General features: G+C 32.4%; 1 non-coding gene across 1 annotated transcript; it reads right to left on the bottom strand.

The window, feature by feature from the left end:
- Positions 1-241: 241 nt before the first annotated feature.
- TRNAY-GUA (transfer RNA tyrosine (anticodon GUA)) lies at positions 242-316 on the bottom strand. Its single transcript has one exon. It is a non-coding gene; the product is annotated as a tRNA-Tyr (tRNA).
- Between the last annotated feature and the right edge of the window lie 24332 nt (positions 317-24648).

The raw sequence follows: 24648 nt of genomic DNA, 5'->3' as shown, positions 1-24648 counted from the left end.
TTAAATGTGAATGTTGATTTACCGTTACTTGTTAGTAGACAATATAAATTGTAAAATTTCTCACATTTCTTCCTCTAAATTAAAATGTTATAATTATGTAATTTTTAATTTATCATTATGTTATATTTTTTTATAGTATATGTTTCTATATAGTATTTTTTTTATGAAACTGTAAATAATAATAAAAAATAATTGTTAAAATATTATTTGAAAAAAAGAAAAGAGGACATCAGCATAATCCACCTTCGAGCCGGGTTTGAACCAGCGACCTATGGACCGCTACAGTCCACCGCTCTACCAACTGAGCTATCGAAGGAATACATGGACAATTGAAACTGGAGTATGTAAGCTTAACCAATCATCAATAGATCTACATGAAATGGCCAACGTAACTAATATACTCATTTATATGCATAAGTAAAACAGGACTCGATACAGCTGAGGTGTCAGCGGTGTGATGTGTCAACAATTAAATGCGTTTTTCTCTAAAACTATTCGCAATTTCGAAATATTGTAAAAAGCAAATTTTATCTTCGTTGACGTAGAAAATTAATTTAAAACGCGCGGAGCGCGTGCCAAGTTTCTGGGTTTCAGAACTGGCGAGCAGCACCGTGTGTTATTTTACACGAACCATTTGAAGCCACTTTTTACCTATTCGTAACTCAAAAACTATTCCACCTAAAGCTGTCATATTTGGCTGAAATATTTAGACCCCCTACCTGTATGCGTGCATAAAATTTCATAAACACAGCTCAAACAGTTATTTAGATAATGACGTCCAAAAATCGTAAATTTTTAGGGGGGTGACTGACCTATAGACCTTAATGTTAACCAAGTTCCAGATGATCTAGAATGGTGATATTTAGCATCCGGTTAAGTAATTGGGTGTATGTCAAGGGAAAAATCCGAAACTAGTATTTTTTTAAATATTTTCTTATAATTTTTCAATAAATAGATTCAATTAGGAACATTTACTTATAGCACCTGTAATGAAAGCATAGCAATCAAAGTTAATGATAACTGATTTTTAGGCATAGCGCCTGCCAACAAAATAAGAGCAATGCATTATTTATACATATGTTGCTTTAATTTATGTCACGCGTTAGTAAATATTTTATTTATTTTGTAGACTAACTTCACTATTACTTACGTAAGCCATCTCAAACAACACGATGCTTTCAAGTATATTTTAAGATAAGATATGTCTCCATTTGTAGCTGAAAATGACTCTAATTTATGTCCTGAGAAAGCCTGCCATCATGTGGACTTCAAGGGCTTCACGTAAAAATATAAAAATATAATAAATGGATTAACATCCTTCATTATTATTTATTACTAGCGGACGCGCGCAGCTTCGCTTGCCTATTTAAGGGTGAATTCTAATTACCCATAAAACATGTGTTCAATGAAATATTTTTAAGTCTAAATTTCAATTTTTATAATAATCGGTGGCGTTTTAAATATTTTTCTATATAAACTTTCAACCCCTTATTTGCACCCTTAGGGGGTGAATTCTAGAAAACCATACAACATATGTTTAATTATATACGTTTAAGAGTCTGAATTTCAAATTTTATAAAAATCGGTGCCGATTTAAATTTTTTTCCATAAAAACTTTGAACCGCTATTTCATCTCTTTAAGGTAAAAATTTTTCGAAATCCCTTTTTAGTGGATGTCCAGATTACGAAAGTAAACTTTTGTCCAAATTTAACGTTTCTACCATCAGTGGTTAAGGCTGTGCGTGCGTCTTACCTCAGTCAGTGAGGACAAGTCCTTTTATATATAGATAATTTAAACATTTTAGTACTTATTATACTAAGAGTATTTGCATAGTCGATTAACGTATTTGATATTAAATACCTGAAGAAATTTTATTAAATTAGTGAATCACTTTTACATTTTTAAATATAAATTATTATAAAAAAGATACATTTAAAAATATAAAAAAACCACTCTTCCGAGGGCGGGGCAAGGGTCCAAGCCATCGGTGGCTAGGGCTCCAGAGAGAGGAACCGCCGCACAATACGTGCCGTCTCAAGTAATACTGCCTTCTGTATCCGGTTCTTGATCCAACAGCTAAGCGATAGCCTCTTAAGGTGTTGGTCGAGGCTTTTCGCTATTAAACCGTTAACCGAAACCACTATCGGCACAATGATAACAAATAACAAATTATTATTACAATATTTAAGTACTAAGTCCTATAAGGGTTCTGTTTTATTGCTTTCGAGGTACAGAATCCTAAAACAGAAAAAAATACACTAAAAAATAAATATAAATAAAAGCTTTTAAAAAGTAATTATATTGATAGAAATATGTATAAAATTTAATAATAATATACTATCTGTAAGGTCAGTCGTGGCACAGGGGCATAAAGTGTGACTGTAAAACCTGACTGGTTACTGGTTACTAGTTACTGAGTGTTTTAACACTAGGTTCTCTCTGTCTACTCTTCTGTGTGCGGGATACAGAGTGAAGCTGATTTGATTTTTATTTTGAAACATTGTCAGCCTACCAGCTATCTTAACAGAAGTAATTATAAAGTAATTATTAACAGTAAAAATTTAAGTAATTGTTAATAAAAAAATAAGAGTAAAAAAGAGAAAATTAAAAAATACTTAAACAAAATAATAAAAAAAACCAAAATGTGGTGTCGTGGGACACCAGGTAGGAACGAAGTTCGACGAACGACGAGTCCTTCGGCTAATGTAGAATCGACACAAATTGCAAAAAAAGTCGTGCTCAATTTTATGTAGGTTTTCTTGATTTTTCTCTTAAATTTTGCTGATTTGTTTTTATTTAAGTACAAGAAAGTATTTAGAAAATTCAGTATTTTAGGAAATAATAAATTACTTAAAATAAAAAAACATCGTAATTCAAATTATCAACTAAAAAAAGAAAGAGGGAGAAAGAGAAAGGTATTATACATTACTCGTCTGTGTATGCGACTGTCGCGCCTGCGCACGTCTCATTTAACGGTTTTATTCCACGCATTTTTCTTACGGTTTTACTATCACATTTTTTTCAGTTCGGTCACGAAGCGAAATCCCTATCCCTTCCAAGCCTGCCGTAAGGAACTTCGTTCCAATAAATAAATCCCCTTTACGGTGTATCCCACACATAGCGGGGTAGACAGAGGGAACCTAATGTTAAGGCACTCAGTTCCCCTCTTTCCATCAAACTCTGGAGGCATTGCGTGTTGAGTTATTTCAACGAAATAATAAAATTAGAAAAAAATAATAATAAATTTATCAGATTTCTAAACGCAGCATACATTAATCACTTTTTAATCTGACAACTGTCATTTAATCAACAAAATAAAAACTATAGTCGAGATTCATAGATAAATATAATGTAAATTCATATATAATTAAATATCATCTTAAGAGTAATAAAACATAATATTATTGACTATAATAAAAAAAGTAAATACCTAATTATATTAGATACATTTTATTGTACGAAGGCGCTCATATTTTAATGTTTTTTTTGGCCTGGGTTTCATGATTTTACTGGTTTTAGGAATACTTGTAAAAACGGCAGAGAACGAAGTCGACCTTGGGATCATATCAATTCAGATTGGTACCGTCAGCACTTAATAAACTTATTGTTTATATTTTTTCCAAGACATGTTGAACAATGAGTCAATCAATAGAATTACTTGTGGGTGAAACAAGAACCTTAAACCGAATTGTTCCAATGCCTCCCGATGGGAGCTGTCTCTTCCATGCTTTTGCATATTCTTTGTTTGAGCGTATTGATATACAACAAACTAATAAATTGCACGAGACTATAGTAGAGTACGTATGTCGTAACTGGAATGATTTAAGTATCTACACTAGCGCTCGAAACGGGAATCCTTACTCTTCTAAAGAAGACATGCTTTGCTTAACTACGTACGGAGCTACTTCCGAAATAAAGGCTGCAGTAGATTTGTACAATATTAAGATAGAAGTGTATTATCACAATGGTGTCCTACTTTGTTTATTCGGCGAAGAGAAATGTCCTATGAAGCGCTTACTCTAAACTATGTTTTAAAAAGAGCAATTCTTGAGTTTCTTGCTATAGTAGCTTCCTATAGGAAAAGTACTTGTAATGGCCAAATTGAATAAAGAATATTTTGATTTTGATAACATTATGAACCTTCCTACTTATAATTTCTGTACAAAAAGTAATGATATCCCATCAAAAACATAAATGTAAAAAGAAAGCCAAGTTCTGTAATAAAACGTATGCTTTCAGCGATAAAAGAAGTGAGATGTAAATGTATGCCAAGTTCAATGGTCAGTCCTGAAATTTATTTTTAACAATATAAAATATTTTATAACAACTGAAAATGCCCATTCTTCTTACAACTTGGAGACTTTATTTATGTGTAATGTCTGACTTGGCTAGTTTTCATATGAATTTACAATAGAATCTGAATACAATAGAATAGAATTTGAATACATTCATTAATATCGATGTAAATTAATTTGAAAACTAGCCAAGTCAGATATTACACACAAATAAAGTCTCCAAGTTGTAAGAAGAATGGGCATTTTCAGTTGTTATAAAATATTTTATATTGTTAAAAATAAATTTCAGGACTGACCATTGAGCTTGGCATACATTTACATCTCACTTCTTTTATCGCTGAAAGCATACGTTTTATTACAGAACTTGGCTTTCTTTTTACATTTATGTTTTTGATGAGATAAAGTATTTTAAGGATAAGGATTATTACCATTATGGAAAAATATCCCTCACAATAAAAAATATATTGAAATTACTATTTTTAGACAGAAATATGATCACTACACGTTATTCTTAAAAGATACGAATATGCTGTCGCAAACTTTTTTGTAGATTTTATTAAGAGAAACAATACTCAAGTACATTATTTTCATGTGTGTGTCTCAACGGGTAGGACTTTATACATATTTATCGTATTTATGTAAATTTACATAAGAATGTACAAATAATAAACTATATATAAACCTTCTACGAAAAATACTCGACCTAATGGTGAAAACCGCATGAAAATCCGTTGGGTGGTTTAGAAGAAGAAGAGTTAGAAAGGCCAGACAGAGGCGAAATGCGACTTTGTTTTATAAGATATAGGATAGGATAACGAAGAATTGACGAACGAATTCTTTAATTTTGATTAATATTAATTTAAAAGAAACTATTGTTATTATTATTAATTAAAAATATATTTTTCTTCTTATCCAAATAAATTAAAATTAATTTCATGAATCTATAACAAACTAACCTAAGATATCTTTAACTTACGTTATCTTCAACTCCATACAAAGTAATATTTGGTTTTATAAAAAAAAAACAGAAGTACTCGAAACAGTTTTATTAGTGCCTTGAAATAGCTACACATAAGTACAGTAAGTGACGTTAAGTAGTTCAGAGAGGCTGACAGATCAGTTAATAGAAGAACTGCGTTGTGGTAAATAAGGTCGATCAATGCCTTGCAGCCAATTTGAAAACATAGAAACCAAAATAAAATACAAATTAAAAAATAGTTTAAGTTAAATAACATAAGTGAAAATAAAAAATATTTAATAAAATTAAATATTGGTTTTTCTACACGCAACCCACCATCACCATTAATTCCTTCCACCATCGTATTTCGTCGCGTCATCAAAACCTACGAGTTGTCATATGCAATACAAGAGTCGCGGGCGGTGATGTTCACTTACCATCAGGTGACCCGGACGCTCGTTAGCCTTGTCTTTTCTATAAATATTTGTAGTTAATTTCATATAAAATTAGTGCATACGCCCGCAAACTTAAATTTGTCAACTTTTATAAGTTGACCTCTGTGGTCGAGATCGGATTTATTTAATTCCTTAATCACAATAGACAAGGAACAGTGAAAAGCCCAGCATACTATTTTTAACGATGATTTTGTATGCTACCTCTAGGAAATACGCAAAGTTTTCAAAAGGTTTAAAAAAAATACTATGAAATTTATAATTTATATTCTTACTTCTATATAATATAATAGTGTTTAACTGGAATGTTTAAAACGCCATAATCAAAGAGCTTAATTTAACAAAGTCTTACTCTACATACCTCTCAAGCTATGACCAGCAAGTGCTGAAACAAAGCGTGGTTGTGGATTCTGAAATTCTGAATATTTGAGATCTTGAGCGCGCACATAAATTTCAGCAGCTGAAGTCCGCTACTTGCATTCTTAAAGTTATTAATTATTTATGAAGCAAGATACCCGTATTCATGTCTGGCATATAATTTGTCATCTTCAATCGCTTTAAATATAAAATAGATCTTTTTTATAACAAGGATTAATAGTGTAATGCGAATGCGAATTATTATTATCTAATTTCAGTTATAATTTACAGTAAGCTTTTTCTTAAATTTTTATGTGTAAATTATAACGGCATCTCAAGATCCATCTCAGAGTTAGAACGATTTGTAAATATTGGCAAGAGTTATCTCCAAGCTCTTCCAGCCAATAGTTCCTGAGATTAGCAGCTTCAACCAAATAAACTTTTGGTATTATTTTATTATAATGGACTGAAATTAATTATATTACTATGTTATTCTTGAAGCAACTAATATTACAATATATCAAATATGTTCCTATCAATAAAACAACGTAACGACATATCCAAATAAAGAAAAAGAAATACAAATACAATATTTAGTGACAAAATATATCCTACACCCTTCAAATTTAGTACCAGTTCCGATCGACCTTGGATTTCAGAAGCATGCAATGCCTCCTATCGATCTTGGAAGCTCACGCGACATCTCGTGTTTACGAATTTGCCGACAGTTAACTTTGACCTTATGATCTTGAAAGTAATCCTTTTATGATATTCTTAAGTTTTGTTGCCTGGTTGTTTATTTTTTAAAAGAGGAAATGAAAACATTTTTATTGAAACCACAACCATCATGTTTTTAGTCACATATTATCTACAACATATGAGAGTGGAACTTATCTTTCTAATGATAAGAATATCATTCCGCTTCAATTTTTTTTAAGATTAATTAATTTAATAAGGTTAATTAAATTTAATTTTTCTTCAATCTTCAGTTTTAGTGGAACACAACATCAAAATTTCCTTCAGTGATTAGGAGACAATACTGCTATAACTTGATCGATGTGATCTTCGACCAACCCTAACATTGATATGGAGGAGTGTATTATCTATTTCAGAACACTTCTTTTATAAGGACTCTGTTCTCCATAAAATTACATTTGACATTGATTAGGACACTCCTAGCCCTCAGCAACGCAAACTAATTAAAATACAAGATTTATATATATAATTATATATATGTGTAATTATTATTATTATTATTAATCTTCACTAATTTACTAAAGCCGAACGGACTCGGTAAATAAGATCTTCATTTATTCATTTCGTTTTAATACACGTAGCATCGTTCTCTGCTTTTTGTTTTTTAAGATAAAACTAAGAAAACTGTTCTGCAGTTTAGTCTTTATATAAGATAAAAGGTTATTTCGAAAGAATAACTGTTAAATTTGCCAAATGGAAAAGAAATGAAAGTTCTTTTATTTTCAATACTTTCAAGCAATAGTTTCATTTTTCCGAGCAGATAAAGGTACATAGAATATTTTATCTATTTTACATACAAACAAACTTTAAGTGTTTATCTGTGATTTTATAATAACCGTGTTAGTTATTTACATGAAACTAAAACACAATTTAAAAAGAAAAAACCGCTCACTGCTGTACCTTGGACATAACAGAATAGGCAGAAGGAATCTAGTGTTAAGACACTCCGTTCCCCACTTTCCGCCAAATTCTAATACCAGAGCTCAACGCCGTGCTTTTATCTCGACATCAGAGCGAATAAATGAAAATATACATGTAAATAAATTTTTCATTTCCTATAGTGGGGATCGAACTCTTAATCAGTCGCGTTTACATACACATTTTGTGCCCGTAGTTCTTACACTCTTCCTACTGTTTTATGTAGGCAAAACGCCTGAAGTTATTTTTTATCATAGATATACTACATATCAAACCTCTAGTGATATGAATGTATTGTACAACCATTAAGTTAATTATACCACAACGCCATCAATTCTATATTTTAATAGGCATAAGAAATATAATTAAGCGATTCATTTGAACGTATTCGTATTTAATCTAAATAATAACACTATATTTTGATGTCTATAAAGTTTACAGTTATAAGTAATAGCTTGCTTTTAGCGAACGAAAACTTAAGCAGCTATGCATGTTAGTGAGCTATTAAGAAAATTGATTCCACTTCCAGTAACGGGGGCTCACGACAATTATCATTTCTTTATCGTTCACGTGCATCCTGCACTTTGTGAAACAGATAAAATAATTCTTTTATCCAATTGAAATCCACACTTATATTTTTTTTTCATATGTATTATGTATCCAGCATCCTTCCCAGCTAGGCAGCCCAGTATTGAGACACCCCACTCTCCACTTTCCGTCGAATCCTAGAGGCATTGCGTGTTGAGTGGCGGAACTACACCCGCGCCTTGTCCCGACACCAGAGCAAAGAAATGAAAATATCAAATATAAATAGAAGCTAAGAATGTAAACTTTCTATACCTTTCGAGAATATGAAAAAAAAATCAAAATTGTATATAATTTTGTTGATACAATACAATACAAAAAAAAAATTCAAAATTGCAAAAACCTTTTGATAATCCATATTTTTACATTATAGTTTTTTAAAGACTTCTATCGTATCTCCTGATAATTTTCTTAATTGGCTGTTAGCTGGTCGACGATATTTCATTTCCTCGACTGGGAACTGAACCCATAACCTATCGCGTTTACGTTACTCCTTGGTTTAAAATTTAGACTTATATATATTTTTTTAACATTAGTATAAATAAATATGTATACCATTAAAAATTAGCATTCTTTACCTCTTTAAGCTCTACTTTCCCAGTCCACCGCAGCGAAACTTTGATATGGTTACAACTTTGTTGTTTAGCATTCAACGTAGGAAGACTTCTAAAAAGCTTTACTATTATATATACAAAGACTGTTATAAACAAATCTTTCTTGAAGAAATCTCTTAATTAATATTATTAAAATTTAGGCCTATCATGGCGCAGGGGCACAAAGTGCGAATATACGCGGTTCGATTGCCACTCGAGGAAATGGTGTGTTACACGCAATGCCTCCAAAACTCGGCGGAAAGTTGGTAACGAAGTGTCTTAGTACTGGGTTCTTAGGTTCCGCTTATCCTGCTGTGTGCGGGAAAGAGCGTGAAGCTGATTATTATTACTTACCATTACCTTAAAAATAATAATTGACGACTAAACGTTCTGCATCAGAACCTTCAAACGTAATTTTATTTCTTTTCGTGATTTAATATAATAATACCTTTCATATTGGTATTACAGGGAGCCAATTTAGCTTTATGAGTGTGTATAGCGAAGGCCTTGGTAAAATATGTAATTATTGAAATAAATAACTTATTAGTATTATAACTGCTAATGTAGTATAATATACTTTAGTAAGCACTATAGCTTTTTTTAAGCATTATTCCCATAAACTTAACACATAAAAGTTGAAATAAATAAAAAAAAGGTTGAAATTTCTGTTACTTCTGTCTTTAAAATTAGCATAATAAATGTTTCAGCACGCCATAATAAATTCAGAAAACGGAAAAACCGTTACAACACAATTAGAGTAATATTTAAGTTATGGATATAAAATCGTCAATTAAGCATTCTTATAGTAATTAAGTTAAAAGAGACCTGATTCCAAGGAAAATGTATTTTTTTTAGATTTCAGTTAAACATATAAAGATTGTTTTTTTTCCAAACTTGGATTCATCACATAATAAGGAAGGTAAAGGGAACCTAGTGTAGGTAGGTAACTAAATTGAGGTTTAATTTTATACATTATCAGATAATTTGTGAAAGAAGCTAACGGAATTCATATCATATTATCATTTTTGTCCCTTTCATGCTTTTCCCAAATAATAGGGCAGTAGCAGGAAATTTTGTGTTAAAACACTCCGTTCTCCACGTATCACCCAATTTTCGAAACTTGCGGAACTCAATACTGCTTTTTGTCACGTTACTATAACCGAGAAAATAATAAAATCAAACCCGCTACTACCTCATCGCACACACCCACTCCACTCGTTATCTGCACTAGCTCACCGTTCTACAGAACAAAGCTGAGACGTTTCAAATAATGCTTCATTCCGCCGCCATTTTATATTTCATTATGACTTTGTCGCGCTTGGATTAGCTTTACTTTTATATAATTTTATTTTATTACACTTTATTATTCTCTGTTATTCGGGGTACATTTGAAGTTTTAGGAAGTTTTTTAGGGGAAGGGACGCTTGGACTATACTTAATATCTTTAAGACTAATTAACATCCTACAATAATAGCTATATTATTTTAGCATCGCACTGTAGCACGCATATAGCAGGGTAGGCAAAGGGAACCTAGGAACCTAGTATAAGGAAATTCTATTCTCAATAAGACATTTCAGTTCCCAACCTTTGCGGCACAACGGCCTTTGAGTACGGACTGAATATTGAGAGTGATAAATAACCTGACCTAATGGTTGTAATAAATAAGTAAATATTTCAAAATGCGTAATGTACCTACGCGATTTATTTCATAATAAAATAAAATAATCAAAACTATTTCGAACTAGATAACAATTGTATTTTACTACCATTTTTGATGGATTTTATTTGGAGAGTGCATTTTATTTTATTTTTATATTGAAAATAAAAATGAAACAGTCAGGTATAGCGTGAAATGTTAACTACTATTTTTAATGGGTTTACTGTGTAAGAACCACATCGTTTTAGTTTTTAACCGATATCTTTTTTTTAAAAAGGAGGAGGACTGATGGACCGATCTTAAAAAATCTTTTTTTATTATAAGTTACTTTAATTTTGTAGATTTTCTTTTTAAAACACAAAAAAAAACTAAAAACAAAATGTTTATTTCAATCTATCTTGTTTGTTGAAAGCTGCATTTCAGTTGTAGGAGATGCAATCCAGTTATGACATTTAACAAAGAGCGATGTTAAAATCAATAGTCTTACTGTAAGCGACAAATCCAGTAGCCTCGACCCGTTTTCATATAGATCTTAATCAATATGGAACAAGTTGATATTATATTTTCATTTCTATATGATGATAATATCTCTAAAGAGATATATATAATGTCAAATATTACTTCATACATTTTTTTTATTATTTATATTTCTTTATTTTTGAATTTTGCTGTATTTTATGAATAGATCGTTCTGCCTATTTCATACGAAATTTAGTGAAACCGCGAAGTTAATAGTTTTTTACTTTTCTATTGCAGAGAAATGGAGATATGTGTATTTGTATTTACAGTAGTAATTTCAATTAAGCCAAGAAAATATTTACATAATATATTTATTATAGGTACAAATATTTCACAAATTTGAACCTACACTAGTCAAAAATGCGGTATTAAATTCCGCTAATCTACACGTATAGTCTCGAATTCAAGCATAAAATGGAAGGACTGAAAAAAATACTATAAGTCTTGAAAATTCACGCATTCATCACGCGGTTGCACAAACAAAAGTATATAAAAGTTACATACACCGTCTACAGGCCTTTGGGCCCTTCAGGTCTTTGATTAAAAATTCCATGCACCGTACGACTAGCTACTGTTTAAACCCTCTATACAAAAATCCTTTGTGTATATTGCAAGCTCTTTTGTGCTCACCTACTCATGATCTTTGTAGACAATATAAGGAAAACTATCTTTAATCGGCGGCTTCTCCTCTGTGGTCATATGGAAATAGCCTATAGTTGGGTATGAGACATTCCAAAATATGTCCGAGGTAACAGTGATAGAGGCACACCAACTCTTCATCCTTACAATATTAATATAGGAAGTATATATATTATATTAAGTAATTATATATACTATACTAAAAATAAAATCAAAATTAAATCAGCTTCACGCTGTATCCCGCACCCAGCAGGGTAGACAGAGGAAACCTACTGTTAAGACAAGCATTGTTGAGTGGCAGAACTCAACGCCGCGCTTTGCCTCGACACCACTGCGAAGAAATGGAAATATAAATAAATATTTCACTTTCTCGAGGGGATCGAACCCACAACCGTCGCGTTACAAATACATCCTTGTGCGGCTACGCCACGACGGCCTCATGAAATTTATTAAATCATTTAATGATAAACGTTTAGTTCATCATTTAATGAAAACTTAAATTAGTAAACTCTTATAACTTTTACTTTATTACTTGTAAGCATAATGTAGAATTCAAATTCAAATTCAAAATATTCTTTATTCAAATAGGCAATTATTACAAACACTTTTGAATCGTCGAATGAACATATGAACAAAAAGCTACCACCGGTTCGGAAGGCAGTTCTGCTGAGAAGAGCCGGCAAGAAACTCAACAGTTGCTCTTTTCAAAATCAATGGTACAATCTATTACATTAGTTGGCAGCTATCCTGCATTACATTCAATAGACATTAATTCCATACATGCTTATCCTCTAGATATTCTTGAACAGTGTAATACGCTTTACTTGTTAGAATTTTTTTTTACAGATATTTTAAATTTTGGTAGTGGCAAATTAAGAATACACTGCGGAATTTTATTATATACACGTATGCTCAGACCCATAAAGGATTTATTAACTTTTTGGAGGCGAAAACTTGGTGTAACAAGCTTATCTTTATTTCTCGTTCCTATCGTATGACTGTCACTATTTTTGCTATGACAATGTATATTTTGTCGGACAAAGAGAATGTTATAATATAGAAATTGGGAAGCAACTGTAATAATACCTGCATCTTTGAAAATATCTCGCAGAGAATCTCGAGCTCTTAGATTATAAATATATCTCACGGCTTTTTTTTTTTTGGAGAACAAATATTGAATTGATATCTGCAGCACTGCCCCATAGCAGCATTCCATAAGATAAAATACTATGAAAATAGCTATAGTAGACTAGTCGGGCAGTGTCAACGTCCGTCATTTGTCTTACTTTCTTAATTGCGAACGCGGCAGAGCTGAGTTTATCCGCAAGTGCTTACAGATGAGCGTTCCACTGGAGTTTGGAATCTATAGTTACACCTAGGAAAATAGCTGATTCCGACAAATTAGAGCTTCTCCTTTAATTAGTAGACTAAAATTATGTTTTTTAACATTTTGTAAAGTAAACTCAATACATTTAGTTTTGAAGCATAGTAGGCGTGTCCAACCCACCCTTACTCAATTATTATATATTTATTGCACTCACGCGCCAATATGGCTTCGTTTTTAAATCCGTTCAGACCCTGGGATGCTTTCTGTGGGGTACAAATCATAATTTTTGAATTTATTTATTAGCTATATGGTTACGCAAAAGTAGATTTTTTATAAAAGAATATAATTAACCATTGATGAAATTGGGAAGTCCCTGATTGAAACGCGATTCGATTAATTTCTGAATTAATATTTTTCACTATTAAATTGGTAGGCTATGTAAACAGGCCGTTAAGGCAGGCAGTTGGTAAAATTAGTATTGGTAAAACAGGGACAGATTTCAATATTTTATTATAATGATAAAAATTGCGGAAATTTTTAACCTACTTATTTATTTAGAAAACGTAACAAAAAAATTACGTAGCGGGATTTTAACCTGAGCCTCTTAGAAACCTGAAGTTTTCATCAAACAACGTCGAAATTTTTATACGCTCGTTACAGTTTATTCACGTTGTTAGCATCTCTGTAGGGAGGTTTTTATAAATTTCTACTACTCAAAGATAATGGCTTAGAGTTCTAGTCTTTGGACGTAGTACTCTGTCAGGATTAACATAGCAGAAGATTTTGAAACGGTATATGATAAATATTATCGAATTGTCTGTTGCTGCTTAAAATCAACCTACTATAAGTTAAAAAATTATAGACAAATAATACAAAAATATTAACCCGATTGATATGAAGTTGCTGTCTTCAGCTTAGATTTCTAAAACAACAAACTTACCAACCCAATTTTCTTCTCAACTAAGAAATGACAGCCATAAGAAAGGTCTTCAGGGTTAACAGTTCAATCAAGTCCCTCATAATTCTCCGTCACATGTCTCGTGGAAGCAACTCGCATAAATCAGTTGATAAAATTGAGGCGTAACGCCGCAACGTGTCTATAACTTACATACGGCTACCAAATAAAACGTAAGGTTGTGTTATATGGACATGCACGTTTTTTTTACTTCACATTTAGGCAGAGAGAATTGAATAGTATTATGACACTGACTTCCCAATTTACTCTCCTCTCTCGTTAGAGATATATGAGTATTACTTCTTAATCTTTCCTATTACTCAAATGAGATAATCTTCTCATAACAAACCCCTAAGATTATTTGAAAATAATTATTTCTCTAGCAAAGAAAAATTTCCTCACAATTCCCACAAGAACTGAAAGAAACGGAATTTTACGTTTTATAGTACACTATACGACTACCAGTTTTAGAAATAAAAATAGCTTTTTAAACTTTCGCATATAACATAATATGTACCGACGTGAATATATATATATACGAAATAGGAAATTTAAAATTTCAAGCACCACGATTTGTTTGGCGAACGTGATAACTGTTGCGTGAGGGAAACCGATATCATGGACCATTTGGTGTATTCAGTCTCAAACTCGAGCTTATTTTTCGAGCTTTCTCTCTTTATACAGATTTTATGGATGTTTTTAATCAATTGTTACGAATATTTGCCTATTGAGTTCGCTTTTTATGTGGATTTAATATTGTTTTGGTATGTACGGATTTTATGTTGGTTGTTTTTTGAATGTTGTATTTTTTTTAGGTCCATTGAGTTATTTAATATTTGCTTATAACAGCTTTGAGGTCGCTTGTGACACAGAGGCACAAGCGTACGTCTGTAAACGTGACAGGTTATGGTTCGATTCTAATTCAAAGAAATAAAAATTAAATATTTTAATTTCTTCTCACTAGTAATGAGGCAAAAGCGATGTTGAATTCCGCCATCAAACACGCAATGCCTACATCATTCGATGGTAAGCGGAGAACAGAAGTGTCTTAATAGGAACAGAGTGTGCTAACACAAAAACACACGCTTGTGCCTCTGCGCCACGACTGGCCCCTAAATAGAAAGTTAAAAACAAAATGATTATATAGATATAACTGTAAATTCCCTTTTAATATTTTTGTCTTCATCTGAAGAAACCTTTATATAATTTCTGGCATTCGAATTTATTGGCTGCCTAAACAAATAAGCCGTATTGACAATGGTTTATTAGGCAAACTCGTAAAGAGATTCTTTTTAACGAGCAAATATATGTGGAATTTGCGGCGCCGGTCGCGGTTATACCAAATATGAGTACTTTTGTTCTGAAGAAATGCAAAAGCTTAAAATTAGGTCCATATTAAAAAGAGTGTGTACAAGAAAAATGTCATATACAAATTTTCTACTGTTATTGTATTTTTTTAGATTCATGTTTTATTCTGCATATACAATGGCAGATACTATTCTTCACTTTACGGCCAAATTTCGAGTCATTGTTTATTGAATTGCAAAACTAACGTGCTTTGTCTCATCACTAATTCCCACGAGTAATATAAGAATGGAACTTACATTCACAGGTTGTGTTGTTACACTACGGTGGCCACAATTTAAAATAGACGAATAGCGATTTAACATAGACAGAAAGTGAAAAGTCTCTATCTACTCGTATCTTACAGCCCATTATAAATATATCAAAAACATAAACCAAAAACCTTCCCCCAATACATATTATAACCGCCACCGACGTATGAAATTTGCAATATCAATATATGACCCCGCAAATTGCCGTCACCCAAACTGAATCACGCTGCACGTAATATTATTTAACACTTCACGTCTCGTAACCTGATCTTGTCCAATACACACTCTGCTGCTATAGCGTGAATATGGATAATCACGTACGAGGGCTTAGAGATCTAAACCTATAGGCGTAATAATAAGCTTTTAAACGGTTTCCTTTGTAATTATAGAGATATTGTCAGCTATTTTAATATAATTTTATGTTTTTAGTCGATACTAAGTTTTACATTTGGTTTCGCTTTTGTGGTGAAACGGAGAACGGAGAACTGGGAGTTTTGTATGACAACGAGGTAACTATGACCGAAGGTACAGTGGGTTACGTCGAAATGATCATGAAGTTGTAATATGGCTTATATATCGTACATTCTTGCTAAATTTGTCATGCAAAACAAAAAACTAACAGTCATTGAGATTAGTGCATCAAGCCAGACAAACACATCAAGTTCATAATATTAGTATTGATTCTAGGTAAATCTAAATTTATTATATATTTGTATACTTATATAATAATCGATTCTTTCTACAAAGCTTCGTTAACAAAATAATGTCAACGAAAGCAAAATTTATTTCTTTTTTATTTTCCTTAATTGTATAAAAAAATATCAATTAATTTGCTTTACGATTTAATTTGTGTTTGTAATTCATCTAAGAGCTTTAAGGGGTTTTTTTGTTTTCTGAATGAATTATTACATTTAATATCGTTTTCTTTCTCGTTTTAGGAATAAGGTAACTTTTACCAATTAATTATAGCTTTTGTACTTATATTTTATAGTTTCGTTAAAAATTTTAGAGAGTAAGAAACATTAAGTTCTGTAGTCAAGTTCCGAGTCGTACCTATATTAATATTATTAATAGTAATATATTAAGTATTTTGATGGTGACTGAAAAATCTAAAAACTCTTGAATCAGTGCTCAAGTGCGATTCTGACCCCCCACCGAGGCAGGCAAAGGGAACCTAGTGCTACGATACTCTGTTTCAAATTTTCAGCGAGGAATTAATTCCTGCAAGTTGGAATCAAACTCACAGCATTCGTAGACTGCTGTATTGATTACATCCGAAGATGGCGATGCACATAAATATTAATAAAATTCATACTTTGTGTTAAGATTTATACCACTTATCGTATATATTTAAAAAAACCTAATATATTCTTTCAATCAGCATTAATACTCGTTTAATCGTACATTTGTAAGCAGTATTGGATGGAACGATAATCCACTTAGCTGATAGCAGTAAGCTCGAGTTCTCTCACGGCTCAGACCCGCCACGTACATACTCGTATGTAGGTATATTTCAAGTTAGTAGTTTTACCGTTTTTGTTTGCTCCCGCTATTTCTATAATGAAAACAAATTGAATTTAGATATCTCTTAACATATATTACGAAACTGTTTTTCACAACTGACTGCCCCGCTAGGTATACAGCGTAAGGTAGGATTAGATTAGTTTTTATAACAGCTTTTTTTATGTCCAATTATTCCCTTTAATGAAATATATTTACATTTTTTTTAACTTCATGCTTTATCTGTACTAGGGTAGCCAAAGAGAACGGAGAGCCAAGCGCTACGGTTTCAACACGAATACATTATATTTTAAAACCATACATTGGTTGTGGTAACATACATGAAAATATAATTTATGTTACCACAATCAATCGTTTATACCGACAATTCCAACACTAACGTAACGTTAATAAATATAATTATTAATAATATCTAGAATTATTATATATACAAATAATAAAAACATTATACAAATTAAATCAAACACGAAGGACTGAATAGAACATGTACTCGATATAAATAATTCTAAGCTAAGCAATGCTTGCATAATAACAATTGAAGTAAGTAGGTCGATAGTGGAAAGGTAATGCGATCCAGAGCTCATAATCGATATTGATTTAATTAATAATAGAATTGCGCATACTAATGATGTTACTATGCATTATTAAAATACGAAAGACCTAAATTACCTAAGACTACCTACCTACCTAAAATTGTTGCTTGTTCTATGAAGAAGTCACAGTCTAGTCATTGTCTAACTTAATATGGTGATTTGTTTGTTTTTAACATTTTTAAAGCGTAATCTGTCATTTTTTTAGAAAAATATAAAAAGAAATACTTAGCGGGATTTGAACCCGCGTCTCGTGGAAACCATCCACTGGCTATGACCACTAAGGCATACGTTCAAAGTGGTACATTTCGTTAATTCCGCTACTAAGCACACAAAGCTTCCAGAGTCAGGTGAAAAAGGGGGAGTGAAGGTTCCCTCTGCCTACCCTGCTATATGTATGCGGGATACAGCGTGATGCTAAAAAGGAAAATAAAATATACGAGTATGTATGAAAATTTTCGCAAACGTGTATAGTATTGTAAAGAAGCCATCAATATTTCACCCCTCTTGTAACATCTAACGTGTATTCGTATCGAATTTGCATGTGATAGGCAAATGTCATATAAATTGAACGTGCTCCAATTACTAAATCAGCACTCTCATTGCTCTACGAATTGCGTTATTAGGCCGTCGAGGCCCGGGGGCACAAGCGTGTGAGCTGTGGGTTCGATTCCCACTCGAGGAAATATATTATTATTTATTTATATTTTCATATCTTCGCTCTGGTACCGAAGAGCTGCGTTCTGCTACTCAACACGGATGAATCGTGAAATAGGGGAAAAGTGTGGAACGGGATGTGAAGGGTTGAACCTTAACCCTATATTCCATCAGCCTGCTATATGCGGGATATGGGATGCTTCAAGCTGAAGCTGAATATTCATTATACAGCATGATTATACGATTCCGATAACCAGGGTTGTACAAATTCGTATATTATACTAATGTCATCTTTAACTGATTTGAATATTAAATTGTCGTAGGTATTGAGAGATTTTCCGTTACGAAGCGATGTTTGTTATTTTACTTTTTATTATTTTAATATATTTAATTGAAAATGTGTTATAAAATAATCAGGTGAGTCGGATTCTTGCGACTTTAATCGCGACTGGTTGTGGGATCCGTTCCCACTTCACGAAATAAAATATTTAATATTTCGCTTTCCTTGCTGTGGTAACGAGGTAAAGCTGGCGTTGAGTCCTGCCACTCAACAAGCGACGCTTCCAGAATTCGGTGGAAAGTGAGGAACGGAAATGTCTTAATGGCAATCGAGTATGTGTGTATATACTATGCTACATTCAACATGTTTATACGGTTTATAAATAAATATTTTTCTTTTCTTAGTGTGAAATAACACTTTAAAATGTAAAAAAATATATAATAAATACCCTGCCTTACCAAATCTATATTAAGGTAAATTATATTTGTAGACCCTAGTGTTAAAACACTCTGTTCCGCACTTTCCGCCGAATTCTGGAGACCTCGTGTGTTGAGCGGCAAAACTCGGCGCTTTGCCTTAACACCACAACGAAGAAATGAAATTATTAAATATATCATTTCCTCGAATGCAACCTGACGACACGCCACAACTGGCCGCATCAGTTATTTTGTATCCTACAATACAATATAACTGAGAGAACTCAAGTAGCAACGACTAGTAAGTACAAGCATAGGAAACGGTTTTAGGTAATAGCTGATAGCATCCATTCCGAAATGCTGTCGTAAATTTGATCTGGTGAATGCAATTGTTTGAAATTCAGAAACGTGCAGCTTACGTTAGTCGACACGAGTACCTACTGAGTAGTGGCTTTATCTTGAATTCGTAATTTATTGACTCTGCCTTGGTTTCTCATCATCTCATCTAAGGAGAGTACGATTTATATCTGAAAAATTACAATTAAACTACTTTTTATATATAGTTATACATACAGCTTTACGTTGTACACCGCATGTAGCAGGGTAAGCAGAAGAAGTCTAGTGTTAAGACACTCCGCTCCCCACTATCTGTCGAGTTCTGCGTTGAGTGGCGAAACTCAACGCCGCACTTCCTCTTTCCTCGTTACCAGATTCAAGAACCAACTTAACACTAGATACCCTCTGCCTACTCTTGCTATATGCAGTATACGACGTGAAGATTAAAGAAAAACCTAATCTAAATAGATAGGAAAACTCAGAAAAAGTAACAATATAAAATTTCCACAACCTTCTTATTTATTAAATAATATGTCACAATCTTGTCAACGCTCGAGTAAAAAATCAAATTTCCCAGGAACCGCCGCGCCGCGTCCTCAAACTTTTACATCATGATTGCAATATTACGAACTATCTAACGCATTTACGGAACAACTTTTGTTATATAACTTATATTAATTTTGTAAGTCCTCAGAAAGTATAGCGAAAATTAAAATTTAATAATTAAATTATCGATTTTTTTCCGTGTTATTTTTCTCGTTTCTATATAATTATTAATATTAGCAGCTTTTCTTTTTTGGTTGGCAGAGGCAAGTTAAGTGTTAAGATACTCTACTCCTCACTTTTCGATCAATTTTCAATATATGGACCGTTTATTTTGAGAGTGATGTAAGTCCATTTTCTTTTGTTTCGAGAAAATTAAAGGTTAGTATGTCGCTGATTATGCAATTTCATTGACCGACCGATTTTAAGTTGTTCAAAACATGGGTTTTTTTTGAGAAATTAAACACGGACTAGTTATATATAAAAAAATTACATTAAATTAAGCATGAATTACGTGATAGCTCATTTTTCTCAAAAATGGACTTACACCACTTTCAAAATAAACGGTCCATATGTGTGTTGAGTGACGCTCAACGCCGCGCCTCAGAGCAAAGGAATTAAATTATTTAAAGTAAAACGATTCTTTCCGGTTGAGGATCGAACCCAAAACCTCCATTATTGCAATAATGGCAAACTGTTAAATATGTACTGTACTTATTAAGTATATGTTACTTTTTAAAAAAATATTTCTCAATTATACCTCTGATTGAAGGCAACAGTATACAGTATTATCATATTCATATTGTTATAATGAAACACGTGTTGAAGCCCGCCACTGGGTACCACTCGCCCGTAATATTACTTTCATTCATCAGTTTTCAGCGAAAATTAACTTTATTGTTTCGATAATTGCAATGTTTGCCTCTTTTATTTAATCAGTAAATGAATGTGGACAGTTTAAATTATGCAGCTTCACGCTTTTTCGGTAGGTGAAGAGAAGCTAGTGTTAAGGTACTCCGTTCTCCTTTTTTTCCTTGGGCCTCGGATAGAATAGAATAGAAAAGATAAAATCACATTTAAAATGTAGTTTACACAGAATTAAAATAATAAAAAGCAAGCTTACAAATGTTTGAATGCAAAAGAACGGAAATAAATATTTATTGAATGTAAATTTAAGACAGGATATTGAATACGGTCTTTCAAATCGAGATGTTGAACGTGCTTCGTAATATCGCCGCAATAAATATCAATATAGGTATGCCAAAGTAATTGAAGATTGTTTTTTTTTTCATTAAAACATAAATATATTGTTTTCGTACTTTAATATAATCCATATATTATACATATACAATAATTTTATCATTATTATCAATTTTAAAATTATATAAGCCTACTAACAGAAATTAAAATATATTTTAGTTTTTTATTTATAGCTTGACGCTATATCTCGTACATAACAGGGTAGGCAGAGGGAATTGGGAACCTAGTGTTATAACATTTTGTTCTCATTAAGATATTTCCGTTCCTGACTTTCCACCAAAATTCTGCAGGCTTTTTTCAAAATCATTGGAAATGAAAATAATTTAAACAAAAATTCTTCGAGTTAATATGGAATCCACTACTATCTCGTGTAATGTCAGAAATTGTTCCACGGCGCTATGCTGTCGTTTTTTCTGGTAATGTATCCAAATTACTTTATGCCTCCTTAGTATTCTCTATCGTTTCTCGTAAGGCGGTATATCTTGTTTAGGGTTCCGGTCGGAGGCTAACGACGTCACATTCAAAGGACACATACATAATATGTATCTAAATATATGGAATATGGAAGCACTTTATTTTTACGTCAAGGGATTATTTTTTTATTTTTGTTATTTGTAAAGTATTCAGCGAAAAACAAAAGATTAAAGTTTTTCATTTACTGCCAATTATAGAGGAATGCTTTAATTATTGGTGAATTAATAGCATTTCAGAAAACAAAACATTTCTCCCATTGGAGTCAAACGTCACGTGCATGGCATCGTAGATTTTTCAACTTCACATTTTTTATTAAAAAAAAATCTGCTTCACGCTATATCGATCACACGGCAGGGTAGGCAAAGGGAATATAGTGTTAAGATCCTCCGTTCGCCACGTTCCCCGAATTCTGTGGTGGCATTGCGTGTTGAGTGGCAGAACTCAACGCCGTTTTTTTGCCTCAACACCATAGCGAAGAAATGAAAATATAAATATAAGTAAATATTATATTTCCTCAAGTGGGGATTGAACCCACAACCGTCGCGTTACAGTCACACCCTTGTGTCGTAGCTCCATTACGCGCTTCAAATTTTTATTTCACGAAATGCCTCGAGAATTCGGCGGAAAATGGAGAACGGAGTGTTTTAACACTAGATTCTCTCTGCCTACTCTGCTGTGTGTGGGATACAGCGTGAAGCTGATCTTAAATAATTTGATTTTTAATATAAAATTAATTATTATTTTAATATAAATGGTGTTCACGTCGAGATTGATGCGACATTACGCTACACGGTAGCCGATGACCGTCTAAATTCCCATACAACAACTATGGGAGCAATGTGAACCTTTGTAGTGGATCAAAGGGCTTCAGAGGGATAATATTGCTATCTGGGTAGCCAATATTAAGGTGCTAGTATAACTTTAGTATACGGCTTTGCTTGATTTTTTTGTGTAAATATTATTAATGTTGTATAAAACACATTCACGCTTTATCGTCGTAAGATAGGCAGAAATAATCTAGTGTTAGGACACTCTGTTCCCCGCTTTTTGCCCAAAATTTGAGACGTATTTAGTGGCAGAACTTAACGCCAAGCTTAAGGCAATTGCGTGTATTTATATGGTTTATGTATATTTTATTTTGCCTCAATTGAGATTCATCTAATTGAACGATAAACGTAACTTAACGCCGCGTTTTGCTCCGTTACCAGGACGAGAAAATGTAAATACTTATACTTAACATTTACACTTCGATGTTAAACAATAAAAAATATATCCAAATTGTGAATATATTTATTTTATTTAAGCCCTTTATTTAAGCCGCTTCATCCTCTATACATTCGTAAGTACATTGAGATAGTGTAGTCTCGAGTACTGTAATCTGCAACGTTTTAAGTTCTTCATTTTTTGATTTCAAAAAGCCTCTTTCTGCCTTTTAGCTTTGACGGGGCTTTTCTTTATTGTATTTAACTAGCGACATATATTTAAAACTTTTGTATTGTCACAATGAAAATAACAAAGTGAATGTTAAAATCATTCGTCTTTATGTAATTCAATTTCAATATATCACTTTCGAGTATGATTTTATATAAACAATATTAATGTGTATATTTTTTTCCAGCTTCACTATATCTTGTATTTAGAAGAATTAGCAGACAAAATGGATCAGGACACTTGTAATTTTTTCATCCATGAGGTTTTTGAAATACGAATTTGGAACAGCCTAAATTCAACAAAGATTTATTTTCTTATTTTTAATTTATTATTTATAGATATTACTAGCAAGACATAGAACCATACTTACTTTAAATAGGGACAACTACCGATACTATGAAAAAATATATCGAATATAAAGTGAAAAACGTTCCTCTAGTTCTATCAAAGACATTCGAAGTGCAAGTAACACAGTATATTTTAAAACGGTTTTACTAAGACGACCTGTAGAAAAAAAAGTGTATAATATATTTTTTATTATTTATTTACACGCAATAGGAAATGTAAGAGAATTTAAGTTAACAAGTTTGTCTTTAATGGAAATATGCTATATTTGTAGCAAAACCGAAAATCTTATTTTGTGTATCAAGTTCTGGTAGAACTGCGAAATAAAATTGAATAATCGAATCCACAACTACCGAAACTATTTTATTATGTTTAAAACTTATATTTTAACACATTTCAAACTTGATTGTTCATTTGAACCTACCAACAATTTAAGCGAGTGGTCAACAAAATTTGTTTATTCCCATCGCTTGTTAGGCGTCCATTATTTCATTAGACCGACAGACCCGGCTAATGGATCAACTATCCGCTTCATAATAAAGTTTCAAGTGCAATCAGGTACATCCTCTAACACAAATTGCATTCGCTTTCTATAGACAACTAACGTTTTATATACTGTGGTTAGTGGTATTGCAGCTATTTGTATGGGTATATTAATTAATTAATTATTAATTGGGTTATTGTGTAGAATAACTAATTACGTGCTGTTATATAAATTTTATAACGAACGGAACGGAAGTGTTTTGATGGGAACGGTGTTTTACTAGGTTCTCAGGTTCAGGGAGTCTGCAGGTTCCCAATCCAACGTATTCACAAGATACGAGTATTTATAAATCAATTTTGCTGTATTTTGTATGAAACAGCTACGAGTACATGACAGCGTCCCGCACGCAGTCGTCGCAATAATTGGACTTGTCACAGCCGCTCCTACTACAGCGGTACCGAAGACGATGCCGTCAGAAGGCTGATCCTGAAGGATCCTGGCAACTACTGAAGGCATTGTGGAATACAGTCTAAACATCGTAATTAAGGACAGAAACGAAGTGTTCATACCCTCTTTTGTAGACGTTATGACCACTTCGGTGATACTGTGCGGGTGAGTCCGACTCGCACTTAACCAGTTTTTTTATAGAACAAAGGAATCTTGTTGAAATATTTAATTAAAA

Source organism: Heliconius melpomene, chromosome 6, assembly GCF_056956725.1.
Source record: "Heliconius melpomene rosina isolate 202511_hmr_F chromosome 6, ASM5695672v1, whole genome shotgun sequence".
Lineage (NCBI taxonomy): Eukaryota > Metazoa > Arthropoda > Insecta > Lepidoptera > Nymphalidae > Heliconius > Heliconius melpomene.
The sequence above is the reverse complement of the archived record's forward strand: the minus strand, read 5'-3'. Positions and strand labels throughout refer to the sequence as shown.